Source organism: Salvia hispanica, chromosome 5 (assembly GCF_029641045.1).
Source record: "Salvia hispanica isolate PSC_SH4W2 chromosome 5, Shi_PSC_v1, whole genome shotgun sequence".
In the NCBI taxonomy this organism is placed as follows: Eukaryota; Viridiplantae; Streptophyta; class Magnoliopsida; order Lamiales; family Lamiaceae; genus Salvia; species Salvia hispanica.
In genome coordinates, this window is record NC_142696.1 from 9,601,998 (window position 1) to 9,629,408 (window position 27,411).

The window sequence follows — 27,411 nt, forward strand, 5'->3', positions numbered from 1 at the left end:
GAGCCGGTGACGAGCGGGTCCCACAATCTTAAACGTGCCGAAAAACAGTAGCTGCGAACTAAAAGTGTCCGAAATTGCTCGAAACGGCCTGTTTTTGCTTCCCGGAGTAGCCACGGGCTATACCCGTAGCTCAGCACGTGGGACTCGGCGAGAGCTTCGCGGTGATATGCTGTGGGTCCTGTAACTCCTTCCCGATCAAAAGTTATACCCGTCTGGAGGGTGGGTGATCAGAACCTGGGCACGGGAGCGTACGCTATGAAAGAATAAAGTGCGGGGCTATTGATGGGTGCGATCATACCAGCACTAATGCACCGGATCCCATCAGAGCTCCGAAGTTAAGCGTGCTTGGGCGAGAGTAGTACTAGGATGGGTGACCCCCTGGGAAGTCCTTGTGTTGCACCCCTTTTTTTGAGAGTGCGTTCATTTTTTTTTTCCGTTCAGTTGGTCTTGATGTGGTCCGACACTCGATTAGCTGTTGTCGAGTACGAGGACAAAAAGTACGACAATCTCCACGAGCCGGTGACGAGCGGGTCCCACAATCTTAAACGTGCCGAAAAACAGTAGCTGCGAACTAAAAGTGTTCGAAATGGCTCGAAACGGCCTCTTTTTGCTTCCCGAAGTAGCCACGGGCTATACCCGTAGCTCAGCACGTGGGACTCGGCGAGAGCTTCGCGGTGATATGCTGTGGGTCCCGTAACTCCTTCCTGATCAAAAGTTATACCCGTCTGGAGGGTGGGTGATCAGAACCTGCGCACGGGAGCGTACGCTATGAAAGAATAAAGTGCGGGGCTATTGATGGGTGCGATCGTACCAGCACTAATGCACCGGATCCCATCAGAGCTCCGAAGTTAAGCGTGCTTGGGCGAGAGTAGTACTAGGATGGGTGACCCCTTGTTGCACCCCTTTTTTTGCGAGTGCGTTCATTTTTTTTTCCGTTCAGTTGGTCTTGATGTGGTCCGACACTCGATTAGTGGTTGTCGAGTACGAGGACAAAAAGTACGACAATCTCCACGAGCCGGTGACGAGCGGGTCCCACAATCTTAAACGTGCCGAAAAACAGTAGCTGCGAACTAAAAGTGTTCGAAATGGCTCGAAACGGCCTCTTTTTGCTTCTCAGAGTAGCCACGGGCTGTACCCGTAGCTCAGAACGTGGGGCTCGGCGAGAGCTTCACGGTGATATGCTGTGGGTCCCGTAACTCCTTCCGGATCAAAAGTTATGCCTATGTGAAGGGTGGGGGATCAGAACCTGCGCACGGGAGCATATGCTATGAAAGAATAAAGTGCGAGGCAATTGATGTGTGCGATCATACCAGCCATAATGCACCGGATCCCATCAGAACTCCGAAGTTAAGCGTGCTTGGGCGAGAGTAGTACTAGTATGGGTGACCCCCTGGGAAGTCCTTTTGTTGCACCCCTTTTTTTGCGAGTGTGTTCATTTTTTTTTTCCGTTCAGTTGGTCTTGATGTGGTCCGACACTCGATTAGCTGTTGTCGAGTACGAGGACAAAAAGTACGACAAACTCCACGAGCCGGTGACGAGCGAGTCCCACAATCTTAAACCTGCTGAAAAACAGTAGCTGCGAACTAAAAGTGTCCGAAATGGCTCGAAATGGCCTCTTTTTGCTTCCCGGAGTAGCCACGGGATGTACACATAGCTCAGAACGTGGGGCTCGGCGAGAGCTTCGCGGTGATATGCTGTGGGTCCTGTAACTCCTTCCGGATCAAAAGTTATGCCTGTGTGAAGGGTGGGGGATCAGAACCTGCGCACGGGAGCGTACGCTATGAAAGAATAAAGTGCGAGGCTATTGATGGGTGCGATCATACCAGCACTAATGCACCGTATCCCATCAAAACTCCGAAGTTAAGCGTGCTCCGGCGAGAGTAGTACTAGGATGGGTGACCCCCTGGGAAGTCCTTGTGTTGCACCCCTTTTTTTTGCGAGTGCGTTCATTTTTTTTTTTCGTTCAGTTGGTCCTGATGTGGTCCGACACTCGATTAGCTGTTGTCGAGTACGAGGACAAAAAGTACGACAATTTCCACGAGCCGGTGACGAGCGGGTCCCACAATCTTAAACGTGCCGAAAAGCAGTAGCTGCGAACTAAAAGTGTCCGAAATTGCTCGAAACGGCCTCTTTTTGCTTCCCGGAGTAGCCACGGGCTATACCCGTAGCTCAGCACGTGGGACTCGGCGAGAGCTTCGCGGTGATATGCTGTGGGTCCCGTAACTCCTTCCCGATCAAAAGTTATACCCGTCTGGAGGGTGGGTGATCAGAACCTGGGCACGGGAGCGTACGCTATGAAAGAATAAAGTGCGGGGCTATTGATGGGTGCGATCATACCAGCACTAATGCACCGGATCCCATCAGAGCTCCGAAGTTAAGCGTGCTTGGGCGAGAGTAGTACTAGGATGGGTGACCCCCTGGGAAGTCCTTGTGTTGCACCCCTTTTTTTGAGAGTGCGTTCATTTTTTTTTTCCGTTCAGTTGGTCTTGATGTGGTCCGACACTCGATTAGCTGTTGTCGAGTACGAGGACAAAAAGTACGACAATCTCCACGAGCCGGTGACGAGCGGGTCCCACAATCTTAAACGTGCCGAAAAACAGTAGCTGCGAACTAAAAGTGTTCGAAATGGCTCGAAACAGCCTCTTTTTGCTTCCCGAAGTAGCCACGGGCTATACCCGTAGCTCAGCACGTGGGACTCGGCGAGAGCTTCGCGGTGATATGCTGTGGGTCCCGTAACCCCTTCCTGATCAAAAGTTATACCCGTCTGGAGGGTGGGTGATCAGAACCTGCGCACGGGAGCGTACGCTATGAAAGAATAAAGTGCGGGGCTATTGATGGGTGCGATCGTACCAGCACTAATGCACCGGATCCCATCAGAGCTCCGAAGTTAAGCGTGCTTGGGCGAGAGTAGTACTAGGATGGGTGACCCCTTGTTGCACCCCTTTTTTTGCGAGTGCGTTCATTTTTTTTTCCGTTCAGTTGGTCTTGATGTGGTCCGACACTCGATTAGTGGTTGTCGAGTACGAGGACAAAAAGTACAACAATCTCCACGAGCCGGTGACGAGCGGGTCCCACAATCTTAAACGTGCCGAAAAACAGTAGCTGCGAACTAAAAGTGTTCGAAATGGCTCGAAACGGCCTCTTTTTGCTTCTCAGAGTAGCCACGGGCTGTACCCGTAGCTCAGAACGTGGGGCTCGGCGAGAGCTTCACGGTGATATGCTGTGGGTCCCGTAACTCCTTCCGGATCAAAAGTTATGCCTGTGTGAAGGGTGGGGGATCAGAACCTGCGCACGGGAGCGTACGTTATGAAAGAATAAAGTGCGGGGCTATTGATGGTTGCGATTGTATCAGCACTAATGCACCGGATCCCATCAGAACTCCGAAGTTAAGCGTGCTTGGGCGAGAGTAGTACTAGGATGGGTGACCCCCTGGGAAGTCCTTGTGTTGCACCCCTTTTTTTGCGAGTGCGTTCATTTTTTTTTCCGTTCAGTTGGTCTTGATGTGGTCCGACACTCGATTAGTGGTTGTCGAGTACGAGGACAAAAAGTACGACAATCTCCACGAGCCGGTGACGAGCGGGTCCCACAATCTTAAACGTGCCGAAAAACAGTAGCTGCGAACTAAAAGTGTTCGAAATGGCTCGAAACGGCCTCTTTTTGTTTCTCAGAGTAGCCACGGGCTGTACCCGTAGCTCAGAACGTGGGGCTCGGCGAGAGCTTCGCGGTGATATGCTGTGGGTCCCGTAACTCCTTACCGATCAAAAGTTATACCCGTCTGGAGGGTGGGGGATCAGAACCTGCGCACGGGAGCGTATGCTATGAAATAATAAAGTGCGAGGCTATTTATGGGTGCGATCATACCAGCCCTAATGCACAGGATCCCATCAGAACTCCGAAGTTAAGCGTGCTTGGGCGAGAGTGGTACTAGGATGGGTGACCCCCTGGGAAGTCCTTGTGTTGCACCCCTTTTTTTGCGAGTGCGTTCATTTTTTTTTTCCGTTCAGTTGGTCTTGATGTGGTCCGACACTCGATTAGCTGTTGTCGAGTACGAGGACAAAAAGTACGACAATCTCCACGAGCCGGTGACGAGCGGGTCCCACAATCTTAAACGTGCCGAAAAACAGTAGCTGCGAACTAAAAGTGTCCGAAATTGCTCGAAACGGCCTCTTTTTGCTTCCCGGAGTAGCCACGGGCTCTACCCATAGCTCAGCACGTGGGACTCGGCGAGAGCTTCGCGGTGATATGCTGTGGTTCCCGTAACTCCTTCCCGATCAAAAGTTATACCCGTCTGGAGGGTGGGTGATCAGAACCTGCGCACGGGAGCGTACGCTATGAAAGAATAAAGTGCGGGGCAATTGATGGGTGCGATCATACCAACACTAATGCACCGGATTCCATCAGAGCTGCGAAGTTAAGCGTGCTTGGGCGAGAGTAGTACTAGGATGGGTGACCCCCTGTTGCACCCCTTTTTTTGCGAGTGCGTTCATTTTTTTTTCCGTTCAGTTGGTCTTGATGTGGTCCGACACTCGATTAGTGGTTGTCGAGTACGAGGACAAAAAGTACGACAATCTCCACGAGCTGGTGACGAGCGGGTCCCACAATCTTAAACGTGCCGAAAAACAGTAGCTGCGAACTAAAAGTGTTCGAAATGGCTCGAAACGGCCTCTTTTTGCTTCTCAGAGTAGCCACGGGCTGTACCCGTAGCTCAGAACGTGGGGCTCGGCGAGAGCTTCGCGGTGATATGCTGTGGGTCCCGTAACTCCTTCCCGATCAAAAGTTATACCCGTCTGGAGGGTGGGGGATCAGAACCTGCGCACGGGAGCGTACGCTATGAAAGAATAAAGTGCGAGGCTATTGATGGGTGCGATCATACCAGCCCTAATGCACCGGATCCCATCAGAACTCCGAAGTTAAGCGTGCTTGGCCGAGAGTAGTACTAGGATGGGTGACCCCCTGGGAAGTCCTTGTGTTGCACCCCTTTTTTTGCGAGTGCGTTCATTTTTTTTTCCGTTCAGTTGGTCTTGATGTGGTCCGACACTCGATTAGTGGTTGTCGAGTACGAGGACAAAAAGTACGACAATCTCCACGAGCCGGTGACGAGCGGGTCCCACAATCTTAAACGTGCCGAAAAACAGTAGCTGCGAACTAAAAGTGTTCGAAATGGCTCGAAACGGCCTCTTTTTGCTTCCCGGAGTAGCCACGGGCTGTACACGTAGCTCAGAACGTGGGGCTCGGCGAGAGCTTCGCGGTGAAATGCTGTGGGTCCCGTAACTCCCTCCGGATCAAAAGTTATGCCTGTGTGAAGGGTGGGGGATCAGAACCTGCGCACGGGAGCGTACGCTATGAAAGAATAAAGTGCGGGGCTATTGATGGTTGCGATCGTACCAGCACTAATGCACCGGATCCCATCAGAACTCCGAAGTTAAGCGTGCTTGGGCGAGAGTGGTACTAGGATGGGTGACCCCCTGGGAAGTCCTTGTGTTGCACCCGTTTTTTTGCGAGTGCGTTCATTTTTTTTTTCCGTTCAGTTGGTCTTGATGTGGTCCGACACTCGATTAGCTGTTGTCGAGTACGAGGACAAAAAGTACGACAATCTCCACGAGCCGGTGACGAGCGGGTCCCACAATCTTAAACGTGCCGAAAAACAGTAGCTGCGAACTAAAAGTGTCCGAAATCGCTCGAAACGGCCTCTTTTTGCTTCCCGGAGTAGCCACGGGCTATACCCGTAGCTCAGCACGTGGGACTCGGCGAGAGCTTCGCGGTGATATGCTGTGGGTCCCGTAACTCCTTCCCGATCAAAAGTTATACCCGTCTAGAGGGTGGGTGATCAGAACCTGCGCACGGGAGCGTACGCTATGAAAGAATAAAGTGCGGGCCTATTGATGGGTGCGATCATACCAGCACTAATGCACCGGATCCCATCAGAGCTCCGAAGTTAAGCGTGCTTGGGCGAGAGTAGTACTAGGATGGGTGACCCCTTGTTGCACCCCTTTTTTTGCGAGTGCGTTCATTTTTTTTTCCGTTCAGTTGGTCTTGATGTGGTCCGACACTCGATTAGTGGTTGTCGAGTACGAGGACAAAAAGTACGACAATCTCCACGAGCCGGTGACGAGCGGGTCCCACAATCTTAAACGTGCCGAAAAACAGTAGCTGCGAACTAAAAGTGTTCGAAATGGCTCGAAACGGCCTCTTTTTGCTTCTCAGAGTAGCCACGGGCTGTACCCGTAGCTCAGAACGTGGGGCTCGGCGAGAGTTTCGCGGTGATATGCTGTGGGTCCCGTAACTCCTTCCGGATCAAAAGTTATGCCTATGTGAAGGGTGGGGGATCAGAACCTGCGCACGGGAGCGTATGCTTTGAAAGAATAAAGTGCGAGGCAATTGATGGGTGCGATCATACCAGCCATAATGCACCGGATCCCATCAGAACTCTGAAGTTAAGCGTGCTTGGGCGAGAGTAGTACTAGTATGGGTGACCCCCTGGGAAGTCCTTTTGTTGCACCCCTTTTTTTGCGAGTGCGTTCATTTTTTTTTTCCGTTCAGTTGGTCTTGATGTGGTCCGACACTCGATTAGCTGTTGTCGAGTACGAGGACAAAAAGTACGACAATCTCCACGAGCCGGTGACGAGCGGGTCCCACAATCTTAAACGTGCCGAAAAACAGTAGCTGCGAACTAAAAGTGTTCGAAATGGCTCGAAACGGCCTCTTTTTGCTTCCCGGAGTAGCCACGGGCTATACCCGTAGCTCAGCACGTGGGACTCGGCGAGAGCTTCGCGGTGATATGCTGTGGGTCCCGTAACTCCTTCCCGATCAAAAGTTATACCCGTCTGGAGGGTGGGTGATCAGAACCTGCGCACGGGAGCGTACGCTATGAAAGAATAAAGTGCGGGGCTATTGATGGGTGCGATCGTACCAGCACTAATGCACCGGATCCCATCAGAGCTCCGAAGTTAAGCGTGCTTGGGCGAGAGTAGTACTAGGATGGGTGACCCCGTGTTGCACCCCTTTTTTTGCGAGTGCGTTCATTTTTTTTTCCGTTCAGTTGGTCTTGATGTGGTCCGACACTCGATTAGTGGTTGTCGAGTACGAGGACAAAAAGTACGACAATCTCCACGAGCCGGTGACGAGCGGGTCCCACAATCTTAAACGTGCCGAAAAACAGTAGCTGCGAACTAAAAGTGTTCGAAATGGCTCGAAACGGACTCTTTTTGCTTCTCAGAGTAGCCACGGGCTGTACCCGTAGCTCAGAACGTGGGGCTCGGCGAGAGCTTCACGGTGATATGCTGTGGGTCCCGTAACTCCTTCCGGATCAAAAGTTATGCCTATGTGAAGGGTGGGGGATCAGAACCTGCGCACGGGAGCATATGCTATGAAAGAATAAAGTGCGAGGCAATTGATGGGTGCGATCATACCAGCCATAATGCACCGGATCCCATCAGAACTCTGAAGTTAAGCGTGCTTGGGCGAGAGTAGTACTAGTATGGGTGACCCCCTGGGAAGTCCTTTTGTTGCACCCCTTTTTTTGCGAGTGCGTTCATTTTTTTTTTCCGTTCAGTTGGTCTTGATGTGGTCCGACACTCAATTAGTGGTTGTCGAGTACGAGGACAAAAAGTACGACAATCTCCACGAGCCGGTGACGAGCGGGTCCCACAATCTTAAACGTGCCGAAAAACAGTAGCTGCGAACTAAAAGTGTTCGAAATGGCTCGAAACGGCCTCTTTTTGCTTCCCGGAGTAGCCACGGGCTGTACACGTAGCTCAGAACGTGGGGCTCGGCGAGAGCTTCGCGGTGAAATGCTGTGGGTCCCGTAACTCCCTCCGGATCAAAAGTTATGCCTGTGTGAAGGGTGGGGGATCAGAACCTGCGCACGGGAGCGTACGCTATGAAAGAATAAAGTGCGGGGCTATTGATGGTTGCGATCGTACCAGCACTAATGCACCGGATCCCATCAGAACTCCGAAGTTAAGCGTGCTTGGGCGAGAGTGGTACTAGGATGGGTGACCCCCTGGGAAGTCCTTGTGTTGCACCCGTTTTTTTGCGAGTGCGTTCATTTTTTTTTTCCGTTCAGTTGGTCTTGATGTGGTCCGACACTCGATTAGCTGTTGTCGAGTACGAGGACAAAAAGTACGACAATCTCCACGAGCCGGTGACGAGCGGGTCCCACAATCTTAAACGTGCCGAAAAACAGTAGCTGCGAACTAAAAGTGTCCGAAATCGCTCGAAACGGCCTCTTTTTGCTTCCCGGAGTAGCCACGGGCTATACCCGTAGCTCAGCACGTGGGACTCGGCGAGAGCTTCGCGGTGATATGCTGTGGGTCCCGTAACTCCTTCCCGATCAAAAGTTATACCCGTCTAGAGGGTGGGTGATCAGAACCTGCGCACGGGAGCGTACGCTATGAAAGAATAAAGTGCGGGCCTATTGATGGGTGCGATCATACCAGCACTAATGCACCGGATCCCATCAGAGCTCCGAAGTTAAGCGTGCTTGGGCGAGAGTAGTACTAGGATGGGTGACCCCTTGTTGCACCCCTTTTTTTGCGAGTGCGTTCATTTTTTTTTCCGTTCAGTTGGTCTTGATGTGGTCCGACACTCGATTAGTGGTTGTCGAGTACGAGGACAAAAAGTACGACAATCTCCACGAGCCGGTGACGAGCGGGTCCCACAATCTTAAACGTGCCGAAAAACAGTAGCTGCGAACTAAAAGTGTTCGAAATGGCTCGAAACGGCCTCTTTTTGCTTCTCAGAGTAGCCACGGGCTGTACCCGTAGCTCAGAACGTGGGGCTCGGCGAGAGTTTCGCGGTGATATGCTGTGGGTCCCGTAACTCCTTCCGGATCAAAAGTTATGCCTATGTGAAGGGTGGGGGATCAGAACCTGCGCACGGGAGCGTATGCTTTGAAAGAATAAAGTGCGAGGCAATTGATGGGTGCGATCATACCAGCCATAATGCACCGGATCCCATCAGAACTCTGAAGTTAAGCGTGCTTGGGCGAGAGTAGTACTAGTATGGGTGACCCCCTGGGAAGTCCTTTTGTTGCACCCCTTTTTTTGCGAGTGCGTTCATTTTTTTTTTCCGTTCAGTTGGTCTTGATGTGGTCCGACACTCGATTAGCTGTTGTCGAGTACGAGGACAAAAAGTACGACAATCTCCACGAGCCGGTGACGAGCGGGTCCCACAATCTTAAACGTGCCGAAAAACAGTAGCTGCGAACTAAAAGTGTTCGAAATGGCTCGAAACGGCCTCTTTTTGCTTCCCGGAGTAGCCACGGGCTATACCCGTAGCTCAGCACGTGGGACTCGGCGAGAGCTTCGCGGTGATATGCTGTGGGTCCCGTAACTCCTTCCCGATCAAAAGTTATACCCGTCTGGAGGGTGGGTGATCAGAACCTGCGCACGGGAGCGTACGCTATGAAAGAATAAAGTGCGGGGCTATTGATGGGTGCGATCGTACCAGCACTAATGCACCGGATCCCATCAGAGCTCCGAAGTTAAGCGTGCTTGGGCGAGAGTAGTACTAGGATGGGTGACCCCGTGTTGCACCCCTTTTTTTGCGAGTGCGTTCATTTTTTTTTCCGTTCAGTTGGTCTTGATGTGGTCCGACACTCGATTAGTGGTTGTCGAGTACGAGGACAAAAAGTACGACAATCTCCACGAGCCGGTGACGAGCGGGTCCCACAATCTTAAACGTGCCGAAAAACAGTAGCTGCGAACTAAAAGTGTTCGAAATGGCTCGAAACGGACTCTTTTTGCTTCTCAGAGTAGCCACGGGCTGTACCCGTAGCTCAGAACGTGGGGCTCGGCGAGAGCTTCACGGTGATATGCTGTGGGTCCCGTAACTCCTTCCGGATCAAAAGTTATGCCTATGTGAAGGGTGGGGGATCAGAACCTGCGCACGGGAGCATATGCTATGAAAGAATAAAGTGCGAGGCAATTGATGGGTGCGATCATACCAGCCATAATGCACCGGATCCCATCAGAACTCTGAAGTTAAGCGTGCTTGGGCGAGAGTAGTACTAGTATGGGTGACCCCCTGGGAAGTCCTTTTGTTGCACCCCTTTTTTTGCGAGTGCGTTCATTTTTTTTTTCCGTTCAGTTGGTCTTGATGTGGTCCGACACTCGATTAGTGGTTGTCGAGTACGAGGACAAAAAGTACGACAATCTCCACGAGCCGGTGACGAGCGGGTCCCACAATCTTAAACGTGCCGAAAAACAGTAGCTGCGAACTAAAAGTGTTCGAAATGGCTCGAAACGGCCTCTTTTTGCTTCCCGGAGTAGCCACGGGCTGTACACGTAGCTCAGAACGTGGGGCTCGGCGAGAGCTTCGCGGTGAAATGCTGTGGGTCCCGTAACTCCCTCCGGATCAAAAGTTATGCCTGTGTGAAGGGTGGGGGATCAGAACCTGCGCACGGGAGCGTACGCTATGAAAGAATAAAGTGCGGGGCTATTGATGGTTGCGATCGTACCAGCACTAATGCACCGGATCCCATCAGAACTCCGAAGTTAAGCGTGCTTGGGCGAGAGTGGTACTAGGATGGGTGACCCCCTGGGAAGTCCTTGTGTTGCACCCGTTTTTTTGCGAGTGCGTTCATTTTTTTTTTCCGTTCAGTTGGTCTTGATGTGGTCCGACACTCGATTAGCTGTTGTCGAGTACGAGGACAAAAAGTACGACAATCTCCACGAGCCGGTGACGAGCGGGTCCCACAATCTTAAACGTGCCGAAAAACAGTAGCTGCGAACTAAAAGTGTCCGAAATCGCTCGAAACGGCCTCTTTTTGCTTCCCGGAGTAGCCACGGGCTATACCCGTAGCTCAGCACGTGGGACTCGGCGAGAGCTTCGCGGTGATATGCTGTGGGTCCCGTAACTCCTTCCCGATCAAAAGTTATACCCGTCTAGAGGGTGGGTGATCAGAACCTGCGCACGGGAGCGTACGCTATGAAAGAATAAAGTGCGGGCCTATTGATGGGTGCGATCATACCAGCACTAATGCACCGGATCCCATCAGAGCTCCGAAGTTAAGCGTGCTTGGGCGAGAGTAGTACTAGGATGGGTGACCCCTTGTTGCACCCCTTTTTTTGCGAGTGCGTTCATTTTTTTTTCCGTTCAGTTGGTCTTGATGTGGTCCGACACTCGATTAGTGGTTGTCGAGTACGAGGACAAAAAGTACGACAATCTCCACGAGCCGGTGACGAGCGGGTCCCACAATCTTAAACGTGCCGAAAAACAGTAGCTGCGAACTAAAAGTGTTCGAAATGGCTCGAAACGGCCTCTTTTTGCTTCTCAGAGTAGCCACGGGCTGTACCCGTAGCTCAGAACGTGGGGCTCGGCGAGAGTTTCGCGGTGATATGCTGTGGGTCCCGTAACTCCTTCCGGATCAAAAGTTATGCCTATGTGAAGGGTGGGGGATCAGAACCTGCGCACGGCAGCGTATGCTTTGAAAGAATAAAGTGCGAGGCAATTGATGGGTGCGATCATACCAGCCATAATGCACCGGATCCCATCAGAACTCTGAAGTTAAGCGTGCTTGGGCGAGAGTAGTACTAGTATGGGTGACCCCCTGGGAAGTCCTTTTGTTGCACCCCTTTTTTTGCGAGTGCGTTCATTTTTTTTTTCCGTTCAGTTGGTCTTGATGTGGTCCGACACTCGATTAGCTGTTGTCGAGTACGAGGACAAAAAGTACGACAATCTCCACGAGCCGGTGACGAGCGGGTCCCACAATCTTAAACGTGCCGAAAAACAGTAGCTGCGAACTAAAAGTGTTCGAAATGGCTCGAAACGGCCTCTTTTTGCTTCCCGGAGTAGCCACGGGCTATACCCGTAGCTCAGCACGTGGGACTCGGCGAGAGCTTCGCGGTGATATGCTGTGGGTCCCGTAACTCCTTCCCGATCAAAAGTTATACCCGTCTGGAGGGTGGGTGATCAGAACCTGCGCACGGGAGCGTACGCTATGAAAGAATAAAGTGCGGGGCTATTGATGGGTGCGATCGTACCAGCACTAATGCACCGGATCCCATCAGAGCTCCGAAGTTAAGCGTGCTTGGGCGAGAGTAGTACTAGGATGGGTGACCCCGTGTTGCACCCCTTTTTTTGCGAGTGCGTTCATTTTTTTTTCCGTTCAGTTGGTCTTGATGTGGTCCGACACTCGATTAGTGGTTGTCGAGTACGAGGACAAAAAGTACGACAATCTCCACGAGCCGGTGACGAGCGGGTCCCACAATCTTAAACGTGCCGAAAAACAGTAGCTGCGAACTAAAAGTGTTCGAAATGGCTCGAAACGGACTCTTTTTGCTTCTCAGAGTAGCCACGGGCTGTACCCGTAGCTCAGAACGTGGGGCTCGGCGAGAGCTTCAAGGTGATATGCTGTGGGTCCCGTAACTCCTTCCGGATCAAAAGTTATGCCTATGTGAAGGGTGGGGGATCAGAACCTGCGCACGGGAGCATATGCTATGAAAGAATAAAGTGCGAGGCAATTGATGGGTGCGATCATACCAGCCATAATGCACCGGATCCCATCAGAACTCTGAAGTTAAGCGTGCTTGGGCGAGAGTAGTACTAGTATGGGTGACCCCCTGGGAAGTCCTTTTGTTGCACCCCTTTTTTTGCGAGTGCGTTCATTTTTTTTTTCCGTTCAGTTGGTCTTGATGTGGTCCGACACTCGATTAGCTGTTGTCGAGTACGAGGACAAAAAGTACGACAATCTCCACGAGCCGGTGACGAGCGGGTCCCACAATCTTAAACGTGCCGAAAAACAGTAGCTGCGAACTAAAAGTGTCCGAAATTGCTCGAAACGGCCTGTTTTTGCTTCCCGGAGTAGCCACGGGCTATACCCGTAGCTCAGCACGTGGGACTCGGCGAGAGCTTCGCGGTGATATGCTGTGGGTCCTGTAACTCCTTCCCGATCAAAAGTTATACCCGTCTGGAGGGTGGGTGATCAGAACCTGGGCACGGGAGCGTACGCTATGAAAGAATAAAGTGCGGGGCTATTGATGGGTGCGATCATACCAGCCATAATGCACCGGATCCCATCAGAACTCTGAAGTTAAGTGTGCTTGGGCGAGAGTAGTACTAGTATGGGTGACCCCCTGGGAAGTCCTTTTGTTGCACCCCTTTTTTTGCGAGTGCGTTCATTTTTTTTTTCCGTTCAGTTGGTCTTGATGTGGTCCGACACTCGATTAGCTGTTGTCGAGTACGAGGACAAAAAGTACGACAATCTCCACGAGCCGGTGACGAGCGGGTCCCACAATCTTAAACGTGCCGAAAAACAGTAGCTGCGAACTAAAAGTGTTCGAAATGGCTCGAAACGGCCTCTTTTTGCTTCTCAGAGTAGCCACGGGCTGTACCCGTAGCTCAGAACGTGGGGCTCGGCGAGAGCTTCACGGTGATATGCTGTGGGTCCCGTAACTCCTTCCGGATCAAAAGTTATGCCTATGTGAAGGGTGGGGGATCAGAACCTGCGCACGGGAGCATATGCTATGAAAGAATAAAGTGCGAGGCAATTGATGTGTGCGATCATACCAGCCATAATGCACCGGATCCCATCAGAACTCCGAAGTTAAGCGTGCTTGGGCGAGAGTAGTACTAGTATGGGTGACCCCCTGGGAAGTCCTTTTGTTGCACCCCTTTTTTTGCGAGTGTGTTCATTTTTTTTTTCCGTTCAGTTGGTCTTGATGTGGTCCGACACTCGATTAGCTGTTGTCGAGTACGAGGACAAAAAGTACGACAAACTCCACGAGCCGGTGACGAGCGAGTCCCACAATCTTAAACCTGCTGAAAAACAGTAGCTGCGAACTAAAAGTGTCCGAAATGGCTCGAAATGGCCTCTTTTTGCTTCCCGGAGTAGCCACGGGATGTACACATAGCTCAGAACGTGGGGCTCGGCGAGAGCTTCGCGGTGATATGCTGTGGGTCCTGTAACTCCTTCCGGATCAAAAGTTATGCCTGTGTGAAGGGTGGGGGATCAGAACCTGCGCACGGGAGCGTACGCTATGAAAGAATAAAGTGCGAGGCTATTGATGGGTGCGATCATACCAGCACTAATGCACCGTATCCCATCAAAACTCCGAAGTTAAGCGTGCTCCGGCGAGAGTAGTACTAGGATGGGTGACCCCCTGGGAAGTCCTTGTGTTGCACCCCTTTTTTTTGCGAGTGCGTTCATTTTTTTTTTTCGTTCAGTTGGTCCTGATGTGGTCCGACACTCGATTAGCTGTTGTCGAGTACGAGGACAAAAAGTACGACAATTTCCACGAGCCGGTGACGAGCGGGTCCCACAATCTTAAACGTGCCGAAAAGCAGTAGCTGCGAACTAAAAGTGTCCGAAATTGCTCGAAACGGCCTCTTTTTGCTTCCCGGAGTAGCCACGGGCTATACCCGTAGCTCAGCACGTGGGACTCGGCGAGAGCTTCGCGGTGATATGCTGTGGGTCCCGTAACTCCTTCCCGATCAAAAGTTATACCCGTCTGGAGGGTGGGTGATCAGAACCTGGGCACGGGAGCGTACGCTATGAAAGAATAAAGTGCGGGGCTATTGATGGGTGCGATCATACCAGCACTAATGCACCGGATCCCATCAGAGCTCCGAAGTTAAGCGTGCTTGGGCGAGAGTAGTACTAGGATGGGTGACCCCCTGGGAAGTCCTTGTGTTGCACCCCTTTTTTTGAGAGTGCGTTCATTTTTTTTTTCCGTTCAGTTGGTCTTGATGTGGTCCGACACTCGATTAGCTGTTGTCGAGTACGAGGACAAAAAGTACGACAATCTCCACGAGCCGGTGACGAGCGGGTCCCACAATCTTAAACGTGCCGAAAAACAGTAGCTGCGAACTAAAAGTGTTCGAAATGGCTCGAAACAGCCTCTTTTTGCTTCCCGAAGTAGCCACGGGCTATACCCGTAGCTCAGCACGTGGGACTCGGCGAGAGCTTCGCGGTGATATGCTGTGGGTCCCGTAACTCCTTCCTGATCAAAAGTTATACCCGTCTGGAGGGTGGGTGATCAGAACCTGCGCACGGGAGCGTACGCTATGAAAGAATAAAGTGCGGGGCTATTGATGGGTGCGATCGTACCAGCACTAATGCACCGGATCCCATCAGAGCTCCGAAGTTAAGCGTGCTTGGGCGAGAGTAGTACTAGGATGGGTGACCCCTTGTTGCACCCCTTTTTTTGCGAGTGCGTTCATTTTTTTTTCCGTTCAGTTGGTCTTGATGTGGTCCGACACTCGATTAGTGGTTGTCGAGTACGAGGACAAAAAGTACAACAATCTCCACGAGCCGGTGACGAGCGGGTCCCACAATCTTAAACGTGCCGAAAAACAGTAGCTGCGAACTAAAAGTGTTCGAAATGGCTCGAAACGGCCTCTTTTTGCTTCTCAGAGTAGCCACGGGCTGTACCCGTAGCTCAGAACGTGGGGCTCGGCGAGAGCTTCACGGTGATATGCTGTGGGTCCCGTAACTCCTTCCGGATCAAAAGTTATGCCTATGTGAAGGGTGGGGGATCAGAACCTGCGCACGGGAGCATATGCTATGAAAGAATAAAGTGCGAGGCAATTGATGTGTGCGATCATACCAGCCATAATGCACCGGATCCCATCAGAACTCCGAAGTTAAGCGTGCTTGGGCGAGAGTAGTACTAGTATGGGTGACCCCCTGGGAAGTCCTTTTGTTGCACCCCTTTTTTTGCGAGTGTGTTCATTTTTTTTTTCCGTTCAGTTGGTCTTGATGTGGTCCGACACTCGATTAGCTGTTGTCGAGTACGAGGACAAAAAGTACGACAAACTCCACGAGCCGGTGACGAGCGAGTCCCACAATCTTAAACCTGCTGAAAAACAGTAGCTGCGAACTAAAAGTGTCCGAAATGGCTCGAAATGGCCTCTTTTTGCTTCCCGGAGTAGCCACGGGATGTACACATAGCTCAGAACGTGGGGCTCGGCGAGAGCTTCGCGGTGATATGCTGTGGGTCCTGTAACTCCTTCCGGATCAAAAGTTATGCCTGTGTGAAGGGTGGGGGATCAGAACCTGCGCACGGGAGCGTACGCTATGAAAGAATAAAGTGCGAGGCTATTGATGGGTGCGATCATACCAGCACTAATGCACCGTATCCCATCAAAACTCCGAAGTTAAGCGTGCTCCGGCGAGAGTAGTACTAGGATGGGTGACCCCCTGGGAAGTCCTTGTGTTGCACCCCTTTTTTTTGCGAGTGCGTTCATTTTTTTTTTTCGTTCAGTTGGTCCTGATGTGGTCCGACACTCGATTAGCTGTTGTCGAGTACGAGGACAAAAAGTACGACAATTTCCACGAGCCGGTGACGAGCGGGTCCCACAATCTTAAACGTGCCGAAAAGCAGTAGCTGCGAACTAAAAGTGTCCGAAATTGCTCGAAACGGCCTCTTTTTGCTTCCCGGAGTAGCCACGGGCTATACCCGTAGCTCAGCACGTGGGACTCGGCGAGAGCTTCGCGGTGATATGCTGTGGGTCCCGTAACTCCTTCCCGATCAAAAGTTATACCCGTCTGGAGGGTGGGTGATCAGAACCTGGGCACGGGAGCGTACGCTATGAAAGAATAAAGTGCGGGGCTATTGATGGGTGCGATCATACCAGCACTAATGCACCGGATCCCATCAGAGCTCCGAAGTTAAGCGTGCTTGGGCGAGAGTAGTACTAGGATGGGTGACCCCCTGGGAAGTCCTTGTGTTGCACCCCTTTTTTTGAGAGTGCGTTCATTTTTTTTTTCCGTTCAGTTGGTCTTGATGTGGTCCGACACTCGATTAGCTGTTGTCGAGTACGAGGACAAAAAGTACGACAATCTCCACGAGCCGGTGACGAGCGGGTCCCACAATCTTAAACGTGCCGAAAAACAGTAGCTGCGAACTAAAAGTGTTCGAAATGGCTCGAAACAGCCTCTTTTTGCTTCCCGAAGTAGCCACGGGCTATACCCGTAGCTCAGCACGTGGGACTCGGCGAGAGCTTCGCGGTGATATGCTGTGGGTCCCGTAACTCCTTCCTGATCAAAAGTTATACCCGTCTGGAGGGTGGGTGATCAGAACCTGCGCACGGGAGCGTACGCTATGAAAGAATAAAGTGCGGGGCTATTGATGGGTGCGATCGTACCAGCACTAATGCACCGGATCCCATCAGAGCTCCGAAGTTAAGCGTGCTTGGGCGAGAGTAGTACTAGGATGGGTGACCCCTTGTTGCACCCCTTTTTTTGCGAGTGCGTTCATTTTTTTTTCCGTTCAGTTGGTCTTGATGTGGTCCGACACTCGATTAGTGGTTGTCGAGTACGAGGACAAAAAGTACAACAATCTCCACGAGCCGGTGACGAGCGGGTCCCACAATCTTAAACGTGCCGAAAAACAGTAGCTGCGAACTAAAAGTGTTCGAAATGGCTCGAAACGGCCTCTTTTTGCTTCTCAGAGTAGCCACGGGCTGTACCCGTAGCTCAGAACGTGGGGCTCGGCGAGAGCTTCACGGTGATATGCTGTGGGTCCCGTAACTCCTTCCGGATCAAAAGTTATGCCTATGTGAAGGGTGGGGGATCAGAACCTGCGCACGGGAGCATATGCTATGAAAGAATAAAGTGCGAGGCAATTGATGTGTGCGATCATACCAGCCATAATGCACCGGATCCCATCAGAACTCCGAAGTTAAGCGTGCTTGGGCGAGAGTAGTACTAGTATGGGTGACCCCCTGGGAAGTCCTTTTGTTGCACCCCTTTTTTTGCGAGTGTGTTCATTTTTTTTTTCCGTTCAGTTGGTCTTGATGTGGTCCGACACTCGATTAGCTGTTGTCGAGTACGAGGACAAAAAGTACGACAATCTCCACGAGCCGGTGACGAGCGGGTCCCACAATCTTAAACGTGCCGAAAAACAGTAGCTGCGAACTAAAAGTGTTCGAAATGGCTCGAAACGGCCTCTTTTTGCTTCTCAGAGTAGCCACGGGCTGTACCCGTAGCTCAGAACGTGGGGCTCGGCGAGAGCTTCACGGTGATATGCTGTGGGTCCCGTAACTCCTTCCGGATCAAAAGTTATGCCTATGTGAAGGGTGGGGGATCAGAACCTGCGCACGGGAGCATATGCTATGAAAGAATAAAGTGCGAGGCAATTGATGTGTGCGATCATACCAGCCATAATGCACCGGATCCCATCAGAACTCCGAAGTTAAGCGTGCTTGGGCGAGAGTAGTACTAGTATGGGTGACCCCCTGGGAAGTCCTTTTGTTGCACCCCTTTTTTTGCGAGTGTGTTCATTTTTTTTTTCCGTTCAGTTGGTCTTGATGTGGTCCGACACTCGATTAGCTGTTGTCGAGTACGAGGACAAAAAGTACGACAAACTCCACGAGCCGGTGACGAGCGAGTCCCACAATCTTAAACCTGCTGAAAAACAGTAGCTGCGAACTAAAAGTGTCCGAAATGGCTCGAAATGGCCTCTTTTTGCTTCCCGGAGTAGCCACGGGATGTACACATAGCTCAGAACGTGGGGCTCGGCGAGAGCTTCGCGGTGATATGCTGTGGGTCCTGTAACTCCTTCCGGATCAAAAGTTATGCCTGTGTGAAGGGTGGGGGATCAGAACCTGCGCACGGGAGCGTACGCTATGAAAGAATAAAGTGCGAGGCTATTGATGGGTGCGATCATACCAGCACTAATGCACCGTATCCCATCAAAACTCCGAAGTTAAGCGTGCTCCGGCGAGAGTAGTACTAGGATGGGTGACCCCCTGGGAAGTCCTTGTGTTGCACCCCTTTTTTTTGCGAGTGCGTTCATTTTTTTTTTTCGTTCAGTTGGTCCTGATGTGGTCCGACACTCGATTAGCTGTTGTCGAGTACGAGGACAAAAAGTACGACAATTTCCACGAGCCGGTGACGAGCGGGTCCCACAATCTTAAACGTGCCGAAAAGCAGTAGCTGCGAACTAAAAGTGTCCGAAATTGCTCGAAACGGCCTCTTTTTGCTTCCCGGAGTAGCCACGGGCTATACCCGTAGCTCAGCACGTGGGACTCGGCGAGAGCTTCGCGGTGATATGCTGTGGGTCCCGTAACTCCTTCCCGATCAAAAGTTATACCCGTCTGGAGGGTGGGTGATCAGAACCTGGGCACGGGAGCGTACGCTATGAAAGAATAAAGTGCGGGGCTATTGATGGGTGCGATCATACCAGCACTAATGCACCGGATCCCATCAGAGCTCCGAAGTTAAGCGTGCTTGGGCGAGAGTAGTACTAGGATGGGTGACCCCCTGGGAAGTCCTTGTGTTGCACCCCTTTTTTTGAGAGTGCGTTCATTTTTTTTTTCCGTTCAGTTGGTCTTGATGTGGTCCGACACTCGATTAGCTGTTGTCGAGTACGAGGACAAAAAGTACGACAATCTCCACGAGCCGGTGACGAGCGGGTCCCACAATCTTAAACGTGCCGAAAAACAGTAGCTGCGAACTAAAAGTGTTCGAAATGGCTCGAAACAGCCTCTTTTTGCTTCCCGAAGTAGCCACGGGCTATACCCGTAGCTCAGCACGTGGGACTCGGCGAGAGCTTCGCGGTGATATGCTGTGGGTCCCGTAACTCCTTCCTGATCAAAAGTTATACCCGTCTGGAGGGTGGGTGATCAGAACCTGCGCACGGGAGCGTACGCTATGAAAGAATAAAGTGCGGGGCTATTGATGGGTGCGATCGTACCAGCACTAATGCACCGGATCCCATCAGAGCTCCGAAGTTAAGCGTGCTTGGGCGAGAGTAGTACTAGGATGGGTGACCCCTTGTTGCACCCCTTTTTTTGCGAGTGCGTTCATTTTTTTTTCCGTTCAGTTGGTCTTGATGTGGTCCGACACTCGATTAGTGGTTGTCGAGTACGAGGACAAAAAGTACGACAATCTCCACGAGCCGGTGACGAGCGGGTCCCACAATCTTAAACGTGCCGAAAAACAGTAGCTGCGAACTAAAAGTGTTCGAAATGGCTCGAAACGGCCTCTTTTTGCTTCTCAGAGTAGCCACGGGCTGTACCCGTAGCTCAGAACGTGGGGCTCGGCGAGAGCTTCACGGTGATATGCTGTGGGTCCCGTAACTCCTTCCGGATCAAAAGTTATGCCTATGTGAAGGGTGGGGGATCAGAACCTGCGCACGGGAGCATATGCTATGAAAGAATAAAGTGCGAGGCAATTGATGTGTGCGATCATACCAGCCATAATGCACCGGATCCCATCAGAACTCCGAAGTTAAGCGTGCTTGGGCGAGAGTAGTACTAGTATGGGTGACCCCCTGGGAAGTCCTTTTGTTGCACCCCTTTTTTTGCGAGTGTGTTCATTTTTTTTTTCCGTTCAGTTGGTCTTGATGTGGTCCGACACTCGATTAGCTGTTGTCGAGTACGAGGACAAAAAGTACGACAAACTCCACGAGCCGGTGACGAGCGAGTCCCACAATCTTAAACCTGCTGAAAAACAGTAGCTGCGAACTAAAAGTGTCCGAAATGGCTCGAAATGGCCTCTTTTTGCTTCCCGGAGTAGCCACGGGATGTACACATAGCTCAGAACGTGGGGCTCGGCGAGAGCTTCGCGGTGATATGCTGTGGGTCCTGTAACTCCTTCCGGATCAAAAGTTATGCCTGTGTGAAGGGTGGGGGATCAGAACCTGCGCACGGGAGCGTACGCTATGAAAGAATAAAGTGCGAGGCTATTGATGGGTGCGATCATACCAGCACTAATGCACCGTATCCCATCAAAACTCCGAAGTTAAGCGTGCTCCGGCGAGAGTAGTACTAGGATGGGTGACCCCCTGGGAAGTCTTTGTGTTGCACCCCTTTTTTTGCGAGTGCGTTCATTTTTTTTTTCCGTTCAGTTGGTCCTGATGTGGTCCGACACTCGATTAGCTGTTGTCGAGTACGAGGACAAAAAGTACGACAATTTCCACGAGCCGGTGACGAGCGGGTCCCACAATCTTAAACGTGCCGAAAAGCAGTAGCTGCGAACTAAAAGTGTCCGAAATTGCTCGAAACGGCCTCTTTTTGCTTCCCGGAGTAGCCACGGGCTATACCCGTAGCTCAGCACGTGGGACTCGGCGAGAGCTTCGCGGTGATATGCTGTGGGTCCCGTAACTCCTTCCCGATCAAAAGTTATACCCGTCTGGAGGGTGGGTGATCAGAACCTGGGCACGGGAGCGTACGCTATGAAAGAATAAAGTGCGGGGCTATTGATGGGTGCGATCATACCAGCACTAATGCACCGGATCCCATCAGAGCTCTGAAGTTAAGCGTGCTTGGGCGAGAGTAGTACTAGGATGGGTGACCCCCTGTTGCACCCCTTTTTTTGCGAGTGCGTTCATTTTTTTTTCCGTTCAGTTGGTCTTGATGTGGTCCGACACTCGATTAGTGGTTGTCGAGTACGAGGACAAAAAGTACGACAATCTCCACGAGGCGGTGACGAGCGGGTCCCACAATCTTAATCGTGCCGAAAAACAGTAGCTGCGAACTAAAAGTGTTCGAAATGGCTCGAAACGGCCTCTTTTTGCTTCTCAGAGTAGCCACGGGCTGTACCCGTAGCTCAGAACGTGGGGCTCGGCGAGAGCTTCGCGGTGATATGCTGTGGGTCCCGTAACTCCTTCCAGATCAAAAGTTATACCCGTCTGGAGGGTGGGGGATCAGAACCTGCGCACGGGAGCGTACGCTATGAAAGAATAAAGTGCGAGGCTATTGATGGGTGCGATCATACCAGCCCTAATGCACCGGATCCAATCAGAACTCCGAAGTTAAGCGTGCTTGGGTGAGAGTAGTACTAGGATGGGTGGCCCCCTGGGAAGTCCTTGTGTTGCACCCCTTTTTTTGCGAGTGCGTTCATTTTTTTTTTCCGTTCAGTTGGTCTTGATGTGGTCCGACACTCGATTAGCTGTTGTCGAGTACGAGGACAAAAAGTACGACAATCTCCACGAGCCGGTGACGAGCGGGTCCCACAATCTTAAACGTGCCGAAAAACAATAGCTGCGAACTAAAAGTGTCCGAAATTGCTCGAAACGGCCTCTTTTTGCTTCCCGGAGTAGCCACGGGCTATGCCCGTAGCTCAGCACGTGGGACTCGGCGAGAGCTTCGCGGTGATATGCTGTGGGTCCCGTAACTCCTTCCCGATCAAAAGTTATACCCGTCTGCAGGGTGGGTGATCAGAACCTGCGCACGGGAGCGTACGCTATGAAAGAATAAAGTGCGGGGCTATTGATGGGTGCGATCATACCAGCACTAATGCACCGGATCCCATCAGAGCTCCGAAGTTAAGCGTGCTTGGGCGAGAGTAGTACTAGGATGGGTGACCCCCTGTTGCACCCCTTTTTTTGCGAGTGCGTTCATTTTTTTTTCCGTTCAGTTGGTCTTGATGTGGTCCGACACTCGATTAGTGGTTGTCGAGTACGAGGACAAAAAGTACGACAATCTCCACGAGCCGGTGACGAGTGGCTCCCACAATCTTAATCGTGCCGAAAAACAGTAGCTGCGAACTAAAAGTGTTCGAAATGGCTCGAAACGGCCTCTTTTTGCTTCTCAGAGTAGCCACGGGCTGTACCCGTAGCTCAGAACGTGGGGCTCGGCGAGAGCTTCGCGGTGATATGCTGTGGGTCCCGTAACTCCTTCCCGATCAAAAGTTATACCCGTCTGGAGGGTGGGGGATCAGAACCTGCGCACGGGAGCGTACGCTATGAAAGAATAAAGTGCGAGGCTATTGATGGGTGCGATCATACCAGCCCTAATGCACCGGATCCAATCAGAACTCCGAAGTTAAGCGTGCTTGGGTGAGAGTAGTACTAGGATGGGTGACCCCCTGGGAAGTCCTTGTGTTGCACCCCTTTTTTTGCGAGTGCGTTCATTTTTTTTTTCCGTTCAGTTGGTCCTGATGTGGTCCGACACTCGATTAGCTGTTGTCGAGTACGAGGACAAAAAGTACGACAAACTCCACGAGCCGGTGACGAGCGAGTCCCACAATCTTAAACGTGCTGAAATACAGTAGCTGCGAACTAAAAGTGTCCGAAATGGCTCGAAATGGCCTCTTTTTGCTTCCCGGAGTAGCCACGGGATGTACACGTAGCTCAGAACGTGGGGCTCGGCGAGAGCTTCGCGGTGATATGCTGTGGGTCCTGTAACTCCTTCCGGATAAAAAGTTATGCCTGTGTGAAGGGTGGGGGATCAGAACCTGCGCACGGGAGCGTACGCTATGAAAGAATAAAGTGCGAGGCTATTGATGGGTGCGATCATACCAGCACTAATGCACCGTATCCCATCAAAACTCCGAAGTTAAGCGTGCTCCGGCGAGAGTAGTACTAGGATGGGTGACCCCCTGGGAAGTCCTTGTGTTACACCCCTTTTTTTGCGAGTGCGTTCATTTTTTTTTCCGTTCAGTTGGTCTTGATGTGGTCCGACACTCGATTAGCTGTTGTCGAGTACGAGGACAAAAAGTACGACAATCTCCACGAGCCAGTGACGAGCGGGTCCCACAATCTTAAACGTGCCGAAAAACAGTAGCTGCGAACTAAAAGTGTCCGAAATTGCTCGAAACGGCCTCTTTTTGCTTCCCGGAGTAGCCACGGGCTGTACCCGTAGCTCAGAACGTGGGTCTCGGCGAGAGCTTCGCGGTGATATGCTGTGGGTCCCGTAACTCCTTCCCGATCAAAAGTTATACCCGTCTGGAGGGTGCGGGATCAGAACCTGCGCACGGGAGCGTACGCTATGAAAGAATAAAGTGCGAGGCTATTGATGGGTGCGATCATACCAGCACTAATGCATCGTATCCCAACAGAACTCCGAAGTTAAGCGTGCTTGGGCGAGAGTAGTACTAGGATGGGTGACCCCCTGGGAAGTCCTTGTGTTGCACCCCTTTTTTTGCGAGTGCGTTCATTTTTTTTCCCGTTCAGTTGGTCTTGATGTGGTCCGACACTCGATTACTGGTTGTCGAGTACGAGGACAAAAAGTACGACAATCTCCACGAGCCGGTGACGAGCGGGTCCCACAATCTTAAACGTGCCGAAAAACAGTAGCTGCGAACTAAAAGTGTTCGAAACGGCCTCTTTTTGCTTCCCGGAGTAGCCACGGGCTATAACCGTAGCTCAGAACGTGGGGCTCGGCGAGAGCTTCGCGGTGATATGCTGTGGGTCCCGTAACTCCTTCCCGATCAAAAGTTATACCCGCCTGGAGGGTGGGGGATCAGAACCTGCGCACGGGAGCGTATGCTATGAAAGAATAAAGTGCGAGGCTATTGATGGGTGCGATCATACCAGCCCTAATGCACCGGATCCCATCAGAACTCCAAAGTTAAGCGTGCTTGGGCGAGAGTAGTACTAGGATGGCTGACCCCCTGGGAAGTCCTTGTGTTGCACCCCTTTTTTTGCGAGTGCGTTCATTTTTTTTTTCCGTTCAGTTGGTCCTGATGTGGTCCGACACTCGATTAGCTGTTGTCGAGTACGAGGACAAAAAGTACAACAAACTCCACGAGCCGGTGACGAGCGAGTCCCACAATCTTAAACGTGCCGAAAAACAGTAGCTGCGAACTAAAAGTGTCCGAAATGGCTCGAAACGGCTTCTTTTTGCTTCCCGCAGTAGCCACGGGCTGTACACGTAGCTCAGAACGTGGGGCTCGGCGAGAGCTTCGCGGTGATATGCTGTGGGTCCCGTAACTCCTTCCGGATCAAAAGTTACGCCTGTATGAAGGGTGGGGGATCAGAACCTGCGCACGGGAGCGTACGCTATGAAAGAATAAAGTGCGAGGCTATTGATGGGTGCGATCATACCAGCACTAATGCACCGGATCCCATCAGAGCTCCGAAGTTAAGCGTGCTTGGGCGAGAGTAGTACTTGGATGGGTGACCCCCTGTTGCACCCCTTTTTTTGCGAGTGCGTTCATTTTTTTTTCCGTTCAGTTGGTCTTGATGTGGTCCGACACTCGATTAGTGGTTGTCGAGTACGAGGACAAAAAGTACGACAATCTCCACGAGCCGGTGACGAGCGGGTCCCACAATCTTAAACGTGCCGAAAAACAGTAGCTGCGAACTAAGAGTGTTCGAAATGGCTCGAAACGGCCTCTTTTTGCTTCCCAGAGTAGCCACGGGCTATAACCGTAGCTCAGAGCGTGGGGCTCGGTGAGAGCTTCGCGGTGATATGCTGTGGGTCCCGTAACTCCTTCCCGATCAAAATTTATACCCGCCTGGAGGGTGGGGGATCAGAACCTGCGCACGGGAGCGTATGCTATGAAAGAATAAAGTGCGAGGCTATTGATGGGTGCGATCATACCAGCCCTAATGCACCGGATCCCATCAGAACTCCAAAGTTAAGCGTGCTTGGGCGAGAGTAGTACTAGGATGGCTGACCCCCTGGGAAGTCCTTGTGTTGCACCCCTTTTTTTGCGAGTGCGTTCATTTTTTTTTTCCGTTTAGTTGGTCCTGATGTGGTCCGACACTCGATTAGCTGTTGTCGAGTACGAGGACAAAAAGTACAACAAACTCCACGAGCCGGTGACGAGCGAGTCCCACAATCTTAAACGTGCCGAAAAACAGTAGCTGCGAACTAAAAGTGTCCGAAATGGCTCGAAACGGCCTCTTTTTGCTTCCCGCAGTAGCCACGGGCTGTACACGTAGCTCAGAACGTGGGGCTCGGCGAGAGCTTCGCGGTGATATGCTGTGGGTCCCGTAACTCCTTCCGGATCAAAAGTTATGCCTGTGTGAAGGGTGGGGGATCAGAACCTGCGCACGGGAGCGTACGCTATGAAAGAATAAAGTGCGAGGCTATTGATGGGTGCGATCATACCAGCACTAATGCACCGTATCCCAACAGAACTCCGAAGTTAAGCGTGCTTGGGCGAGAGTAGTACTAGGATGGGTGACACCCTGGGAAGTCCTTGTGTTGCACCCCTTTTTTTGCGAGTGCGTTCATTTTTTTTTTCCGTTCAGTTGGTCCTGATGTGGTCCGACACTCGATTAGCTGTGGTCGAGTACGAGGACAAAAAGTACGACAAACTCCACGAGCCGGTGACGAGCGGGTCCCACAATCTTAAACGTGCCGAAAAACAGTAGCTGCGAACTAAAAGTGTCCGAAATGGCTATAAACGGCCTCTTTTTGCTTCCCGGAGTAGCCACGGGCTTTGCCCGTAGCTCAGAACGTGGGACTCGGCGAGAGCTTCGCGGTGATATGCTGTGGGTCCCGTAACTCCTTCCCGATCAAAAGTTATACCCGCCTGGAGGGTGGGGGATCAGAACCTGCGCACGGGAGCGTACGCTATGAAAGAATAAAGTGCGGGGCTATTGATGGGTGCGATCATACCAGCACTAATGCACCGGATCCCATCAGAACTCCAAAGTTAAGCGTGCTTGGGCGAGAGTAGTACTAGGATGGGTGACCCCCTGTTGCATCCCTTTTTTTGCGAGTGCGTTCATTTTTTTTTCCGTTCAGTTGGTCTTGATGTGGTTCGACACTCGATTAGTGGTTGTCGAGTACGAGGACAAAAAGTACGACAATCTCCACGAGCCGGTGACGAGCGGGTCCCACAATCTTAAACGTGCCGAAAAACAGTAGCTGCGAACTAAAAGTGTCCGAAATCGCTCGAAACGGCCTCTTTTTGCTTCCCGGAGTAGCCACGGGCTATACCCGTAGCTCAGCACGTGGGACTCGGCGAGAGCTTCGCGGGGTGATATGCTGTGGGTCCCGTAACTCCTTCCCGATCAAAAGTTATACCCGTCTGCAGGGTGGGGGATCAGAACCTGCGCACGGGAGCGTACGGTATGAAAGAATAAAGAGCGGGGCTATTGATGGGTGCGATCATACCAGCACTAATGCACCGGATCCCATCAGAGCTCCGAAGTTAAGCGTGCTTGGGCGAGAGTAGTACTAGGATGGGTGACCCCCTGTTGCACCCCTTTTTTTGCGAGTGCGTTCATTTTTTTTTCCGTTCAGTTGGTCTTGATGTGGTCCGACACTCGATTAGTGGTTGTCGAGTACGAGGACAAAAAGTACAACAATCTCCACGAGCCGGTGACGAGCGGGTCCCACAATCTTAAACGTGCCGAAAAACAGTAGCTGCGAACTAAAAGTGTTCGAAATGGCTCGAAACGGCCTCTTTTTGCTTCCCAGAGTAGCCACGGGCTGTAACCGTAGCTCAGAACGTGGGGCTCGGCGAGAGCTTCGCGGTGATATGCTGTGGGTCCCGTAACTCCTTCCCGATCAAAAGTTATACCCGTCTGGAGGGTGCGGGATCAGAACCTGCGCACGGGAGCGTACGCTATGAAAGAATAAAGTGCGAGGCTATTGATGGGTGCGATCATACCAGCCCTAATGCACCGGATCCCATCAGAACTCCGAAGTTAAGCGTGCTTGGGCGAGAGTAGTACTAGGATGGGTGACCCCCTGGGAAGTCCTTGTGTTGCACCCCTTTTTTTGCGAGTGCGTTCATTTTTTTTTTCCGTTCAGTTGGTCCTGATGTGGTCCGACACTCGG

General features: G+C 51.8%; 15 non-coding genes and 38 pseudogenes across 15 annotated transcripts; all 53 read left to right on the forward strand.

The window, feature by feature from the left end:
* The first annotated feature begins 284 nt into the window (after positions 1-284).
* Positions 285-403, forward strand: LOC148924542 (5S ribosomal RNA). Its single transcript, XR_016132044.1, has one exon. It is a non-coding gene; the product is annotated as a 5S ribosomal RNA (ribosomal RNA).
* A 394-nt stretch (positions 404-797) lies between these two features.
* LOC148924543 (5S ribosomal RNA) lies at positions 798-903 on the forward strand (annotated as a pseudogene).
* A 393-nt stretch (positions 904-1,296) lies between these two features.
* LOC148924544 (5S ribosomal RNA) lies at positions 1,297-1,415 on the forward strand (annotated as a pseudogene).
* A 394-nt stretch (positions 1,416-1,809) lies between these two features.
* Positions 1,810-1,928, forward strand: LOC148924545 (5S ribosomal RNA; annotated as a pseudogene).
* A 395-nt stretch (positions 1,929-2,323) lies between these two features.
* Positions 2,324-2,442, forward strand: LOC148924546 (5S ribosomal RNA). The gene has a single exon (XR_016132045.1). It is a non-coding gene; the product is annotated as a 5S ribosomal RNA (ribosomal RNA).
* A 394-nt stretch (positions 2,443-2,836) lies between these two features.
* Positions 2,837-2,942, forward strand: LOC148924547 (5S ribosomal RNA; annotated as a pseudogene).
* Positions 2,943-3,335: 393 nt separating this feature from the next.
* On the forward strand, positions 3,336-3,454 carry LOC148924548 (5S ribosomal RNA). The gene has a single exon (XR_016131655.1). It is a non-coding gene; the product is annotated as a 5S ribosomal RNA (ribosomal RNA).
* Positions 3,455-3,847: 393 nt separating this feature from the next.
* On the forward strand, positions 3,848-3,966 carry LOC148924549 (5S ribosomal RNA). The gene has a single exon (XR_016131725.1). It is a non-coding gene; the product is annotated as a 5S ribosomal RNA (ribosomal RNA).
* Positions 3,967-4,859: 893 nt separating this feature from the next.
* Positions 4,860-4,978, forward strand: LOC148924550 (5S ribosomal RNA). The gene has a single exon (XR_016131439.1). It is a non-coding gene; the product is annotated as a 5S ribosomal RNA (ribosomal RNA).
* A 393-nt stretch (positions 4,979-5,371) lies between these two features.
* On the forward strand, positions 5,372-5,490 carry LOC148924551 (5S ribosomal RNA). Its single transcript, XR_016131680.1, has one exon. It is a non-coding gene; the product is annotated as a 5S ribosomal RNA (ribosomal RNA).
* A 394-nt stretch (positions 5,491-5,884) lies between these two features.
* Positions 5,885-5,990, forward strand: LOC148924552 (5S ribosomal RNA; annotated as a pseudogene).
* Positions 5,991-6,383: 393 nt separating this feature from the next.
* LOC148924553 (5S ribosomal RNA) lies at positions 6,384-6,502 on the forward strand (annotated as a pseudogene).
* A 394-nt stretch (positions 6,503-6,896) lies between these two features.
* On the forward strand, positions 6,897-7,002 carry LOC148924554 (5S ribosomal RNA; annotated as a pseudogene).
* Positions 7,003-7,395: 393 nt separating this feature from the next.
* LOC148924555 (5S ribosomal RNA) lies at positions 7,396-7,514 on the forward strand (annotated as a pseudogene).
* A 394-nt stretch (positions 7,515-7,908) lies between these two features.
* On the forward strand, positions 7,909-8,027 carry LOC148924556 (5S ribosomal RNA). The gene has a single exon (XR_016131681.1). It is a non-coding gene; the product is annotated as a 5S ribosomal RNA (ribosomal RNA).
* Positions 8,028-8,421: 394 nt separating this feature from the next.
* Positions 8,422-8,527, forward strand: LOC148924557 (5S ribosomal RNA; annotated as a pseudogene).
* Positions 8,528-8,920: 393 nt separating this feature from the next.
* Positions 8,921-9,039, forward strand: LOC148924558 (5S ribosomal RNA; annotated as a pseudogene).
* A 394-nt stretch (positions 9,040-9,433) lies between these two features.
* LOC148924559 (5S ribosomal RNA) lies at positions 9,434-9,539 on the forward strand (annotated as a pseudogene).
* A 393-nt stretch (positions 9,540-9,932) lies between these two features.
* On the forward strand, positions 9,933-10,051 carry LOC148924560 (5S ribosomal RNA; annotated as a pseudogene).
* Positions 10,052-10,445: 394 nt separating this feature from the next.
* Positions 10,446-10,564, forward strand: LOC148924561 (5S ribosomal RNA). Its single transcript, XR_016131682.1, has one exon. It is a non-coding gene; the product is annotated as a 5S ribosomal RNA (ribosomal RNA).
* Positions 10,565-10,958: 394 nt separating this feature from the next.
* Positions 10,959-11,064, forward strand: LOC148924562 (5S ribosomal RNA; annotated as a pseudogene).
* A 393-nt stretch (positions 11,065-11,457) lies between these two features.
* LOC148924563 (5S ribosomal RNA) lies at positions 11,458-11,576 on the forward strand (annotated as a pseudogene).
* Positions 11,577-11,970: 394 nt separating this feature from the next.
* On the forward strand, positions 11,971-12,076 carry LOC148924564 (5S ribosomal RNA; annotated as a pseudogene).
* Positions 12,077-12,469: 393 nt separating this feature from the next.
* LOC148924565 (5S ribosomal RNA) lies at positions 12,470-12,588 on the forward strand (annotated as a pseudogene).
* A 394-nt stretch (positions 12,589-12,982) lies between these two features.
* On the forward strand, positions 12,983-13,101 carry LOC148924566 (5S ribosomal RNA; annotated as a pseudogene).
* A 394-nt stretch (positions 13,102-13,495) lies between these two features.
* LOC148924567 (5S ribosomal RNA) lies at positions 13,496-13,614 on the forward strand (annotated as a pseudogene).
* Positions 13,615-14,008: 394 nt separating this feature from the next.
* On the forward strand, positions 14,009-14,127 carry LOC148924568 (5S ribosomal RNA; annotated as a pseudogene).
* A 395-nt stretch (positions 14,128-14,522) lies between these two features.
* Positions 14,523-14,641, forward strand: LOC148924569 (5S ribosomal RNA). Its single transcript, XR_016132046.1, has one exon. It is a non-coding gene; the product is annotated as a 5S ribosomal RNA (ribosomal RNA).
* A 394-nt stretch (positions 14,642-15,035) lies between these two features.
* LOC148924570 (5S ribosomal RNA) lies at positions 15,036-15,141 on the forward strand (annotated as a pseudogene).
* A 393-nt stretch (positions 15,142-15,534) lies between these two features.
* On the forward strand, positions 15,535-15,653 carry LOC148924571 (5S ribosomal RNA; annotated as a pseudogene).
* Positions 15,654-16,047: 394 nt separating this feature from the next.
* On the forward strand, positions 16,048-16,166 carry LOC148924572 (5S ribosomal RNA; annotated as a pseudogene).
* A 395-nt stretch (positions 16,167-16,561) lies between these two features.
* Positions 16,562-16,680, forward strand: LOC148924573 (5S ribosomal RNA). Its single transcript, XR_016132048.1, has one exon. It is a non-coding gene; the product is annotated as a 5S ribosomal RNA (ribosomal RNA).
* A 394-nt stretch (positions 16,681-17,074) lies between these two features.
* Positions 17,075-17,180, forward strand: LOC148924574 (5S ribosomal RNA; annotated as a pseudogene).
* Positions 17,181-17,573: 393 nt separating this feature from the next.
* On the forward strand, positions 17,574-17,692 carry LOC148924575 (5S ribosomal RNA; annotated as a pseudogene).
* A 394-nt stretch (positions 17,693-18,086) lies between these two features.
* LOC148924576 (5S ribosomal RNA) lies at positions 18,087-18,205 on the forward strand (annotated as a pseudogene).
* Positions 18,206-18,599: 394 nt separating this feature from the next.
* On the forward strand, positions 18,600-18,718 carry LOC148924577 (5S ribosomal RNA; annotated as a pseudogene).
* A 395-nt stretch (positions 18,719-19,113) lies between these two features.
* LOC148924578 (5S ribosomal RNA) lies at positions 19,114-19,232 on the forward strand. Its single transcript, XR_016132049.1, has one exon. It is a non-coding gene; the product is annotated as a 5S ribosomal RNA (ribosomal RNA).
* A 394-nt stretch (positions 19,233-19,626) lies between these two features.
* On the forward strand, positions 19,627-19,732 carry LOC148924579 (5S ribosomal RNA; annotated as a pseudogene).
* Positions 19,733-20,125: 393 nt separating this feature from the next.
* LOC148924580 (5S ribosomal RNA) lies at positions 20,126-20,244 on the forward strand (annotated as a pseudogene).
* Positions 20,245-20,638: 394 nt separating this feature from the next.
* LOC148924581 (5S ribosomal RNA) lies at positions 20,639-20,757 on the forward strand (annotated as a pseudogene).
* Positions 20,758-21,151: 394 nt separating this feature from the next.
* LOC148924582 (5S ribosomal RNA) lies at positions 21,152-21,257 on the forward strand (annotated as a pseudogene).
* Positions 21,258-21,650: 393 nt separating this feature from the next.
* LOC148924583 (5S ribosomal RNA) lies at positions 21,651-21,769 on the forward strand (annotated as a pseudogene).
* Positions 21,770-22,163: 394 nt separating this feature from the next.
* Positions 22,164-22,269, forward strand: LOC148924584 (5S ribosomal RNA; annotated as a pseudogene).
* Positions 22,270-22,662: 393 nt separating this feature from the next.
* On the forward strand, positions 22,663-22,781 carry LOC148924585 (5S ribosomal RNA). The gene has a single exon (XR_016131764.1). It is a non-coding gene; the product is annotated as a 5S ribosomal RNA (ribosomal RNA).
* Positions 22,782-23,175: 394 nt separating this feature from the next.
* LOC148924586 (5S ribosomal RNA) lies at positions 23,176-23,294 on the forward strand (annotated as a pseudogene).
* A 393-nt stretch (positions 23,295-23,687) lies between these two features.
* LOC148924587 (5S ribosomal RNA) lies at positions 23,688-23,806 on the forward strand (annotated as a pseudogene).
* Positions 23,807-24,189: 383 nt separating this feature from the next.
* On the forward strand, positions 24,190-24,308 carry LOC148924588 (5S ribosomal RNA). Its single transcript, XR_016131698.1, has one exon. It is a non-coding gene; the product is annotated as a 5S ribosomal RNA (ribosomal RNA).
* Positions 24,309-24,702: 394 nt separating this feature from the next.
* On the forward strand, positions 24,703-24,808 carry LOC148924589 (5S ribosomal RNA; annotated as a pseudogene).
* Positions 24,809-25,201: 393 nt separating this feature from the next.
* Positions 25,202-25,320, forward strand: LOC148924590 (5S ribosomal RNA). Its single transcript, XR_016131699.1, has one exon. It is a non-coding gene; the product is annotated as a 5S ribosomal RNA (ribosomal RNA).
* A 394-nt stretch (positions 25,321-25,714) lies between these two features.
* Positions 25,715-25,833, forward strand: LOC148924591 (5S ribosomal RNA; annotated as a pseudogene).
* A 394-nt stretch (positions 25,834-26,227) lies between these two features.
* On the forward strand, positions 26,228-26,333 carry LOC148924592 (5S ribosomal RNA; annotated as a pseudogene).
* A 395-nt stretch (positions 26,334-26,728) lies between these two features.
* LOC148924593 (5S ribosomal RNA) lies at positions 26,729-26,834 on the forward strand (annotated as a pseudogene).
* Positions 26,835-27,227: 393 nt separating this feature from the next.
* LOC148924594 (5S ribosomal RNA) lies at positions 27,228-27,346 on the forward strand. Its single transcript, XR_016131000.1, has one exon. It is a non-coding gene; the product is annotated as a 5S ribosomal RNA (ribosomal RNA).
* Positions 27,347-27,411: the final 65 nt, after the last annotated feature.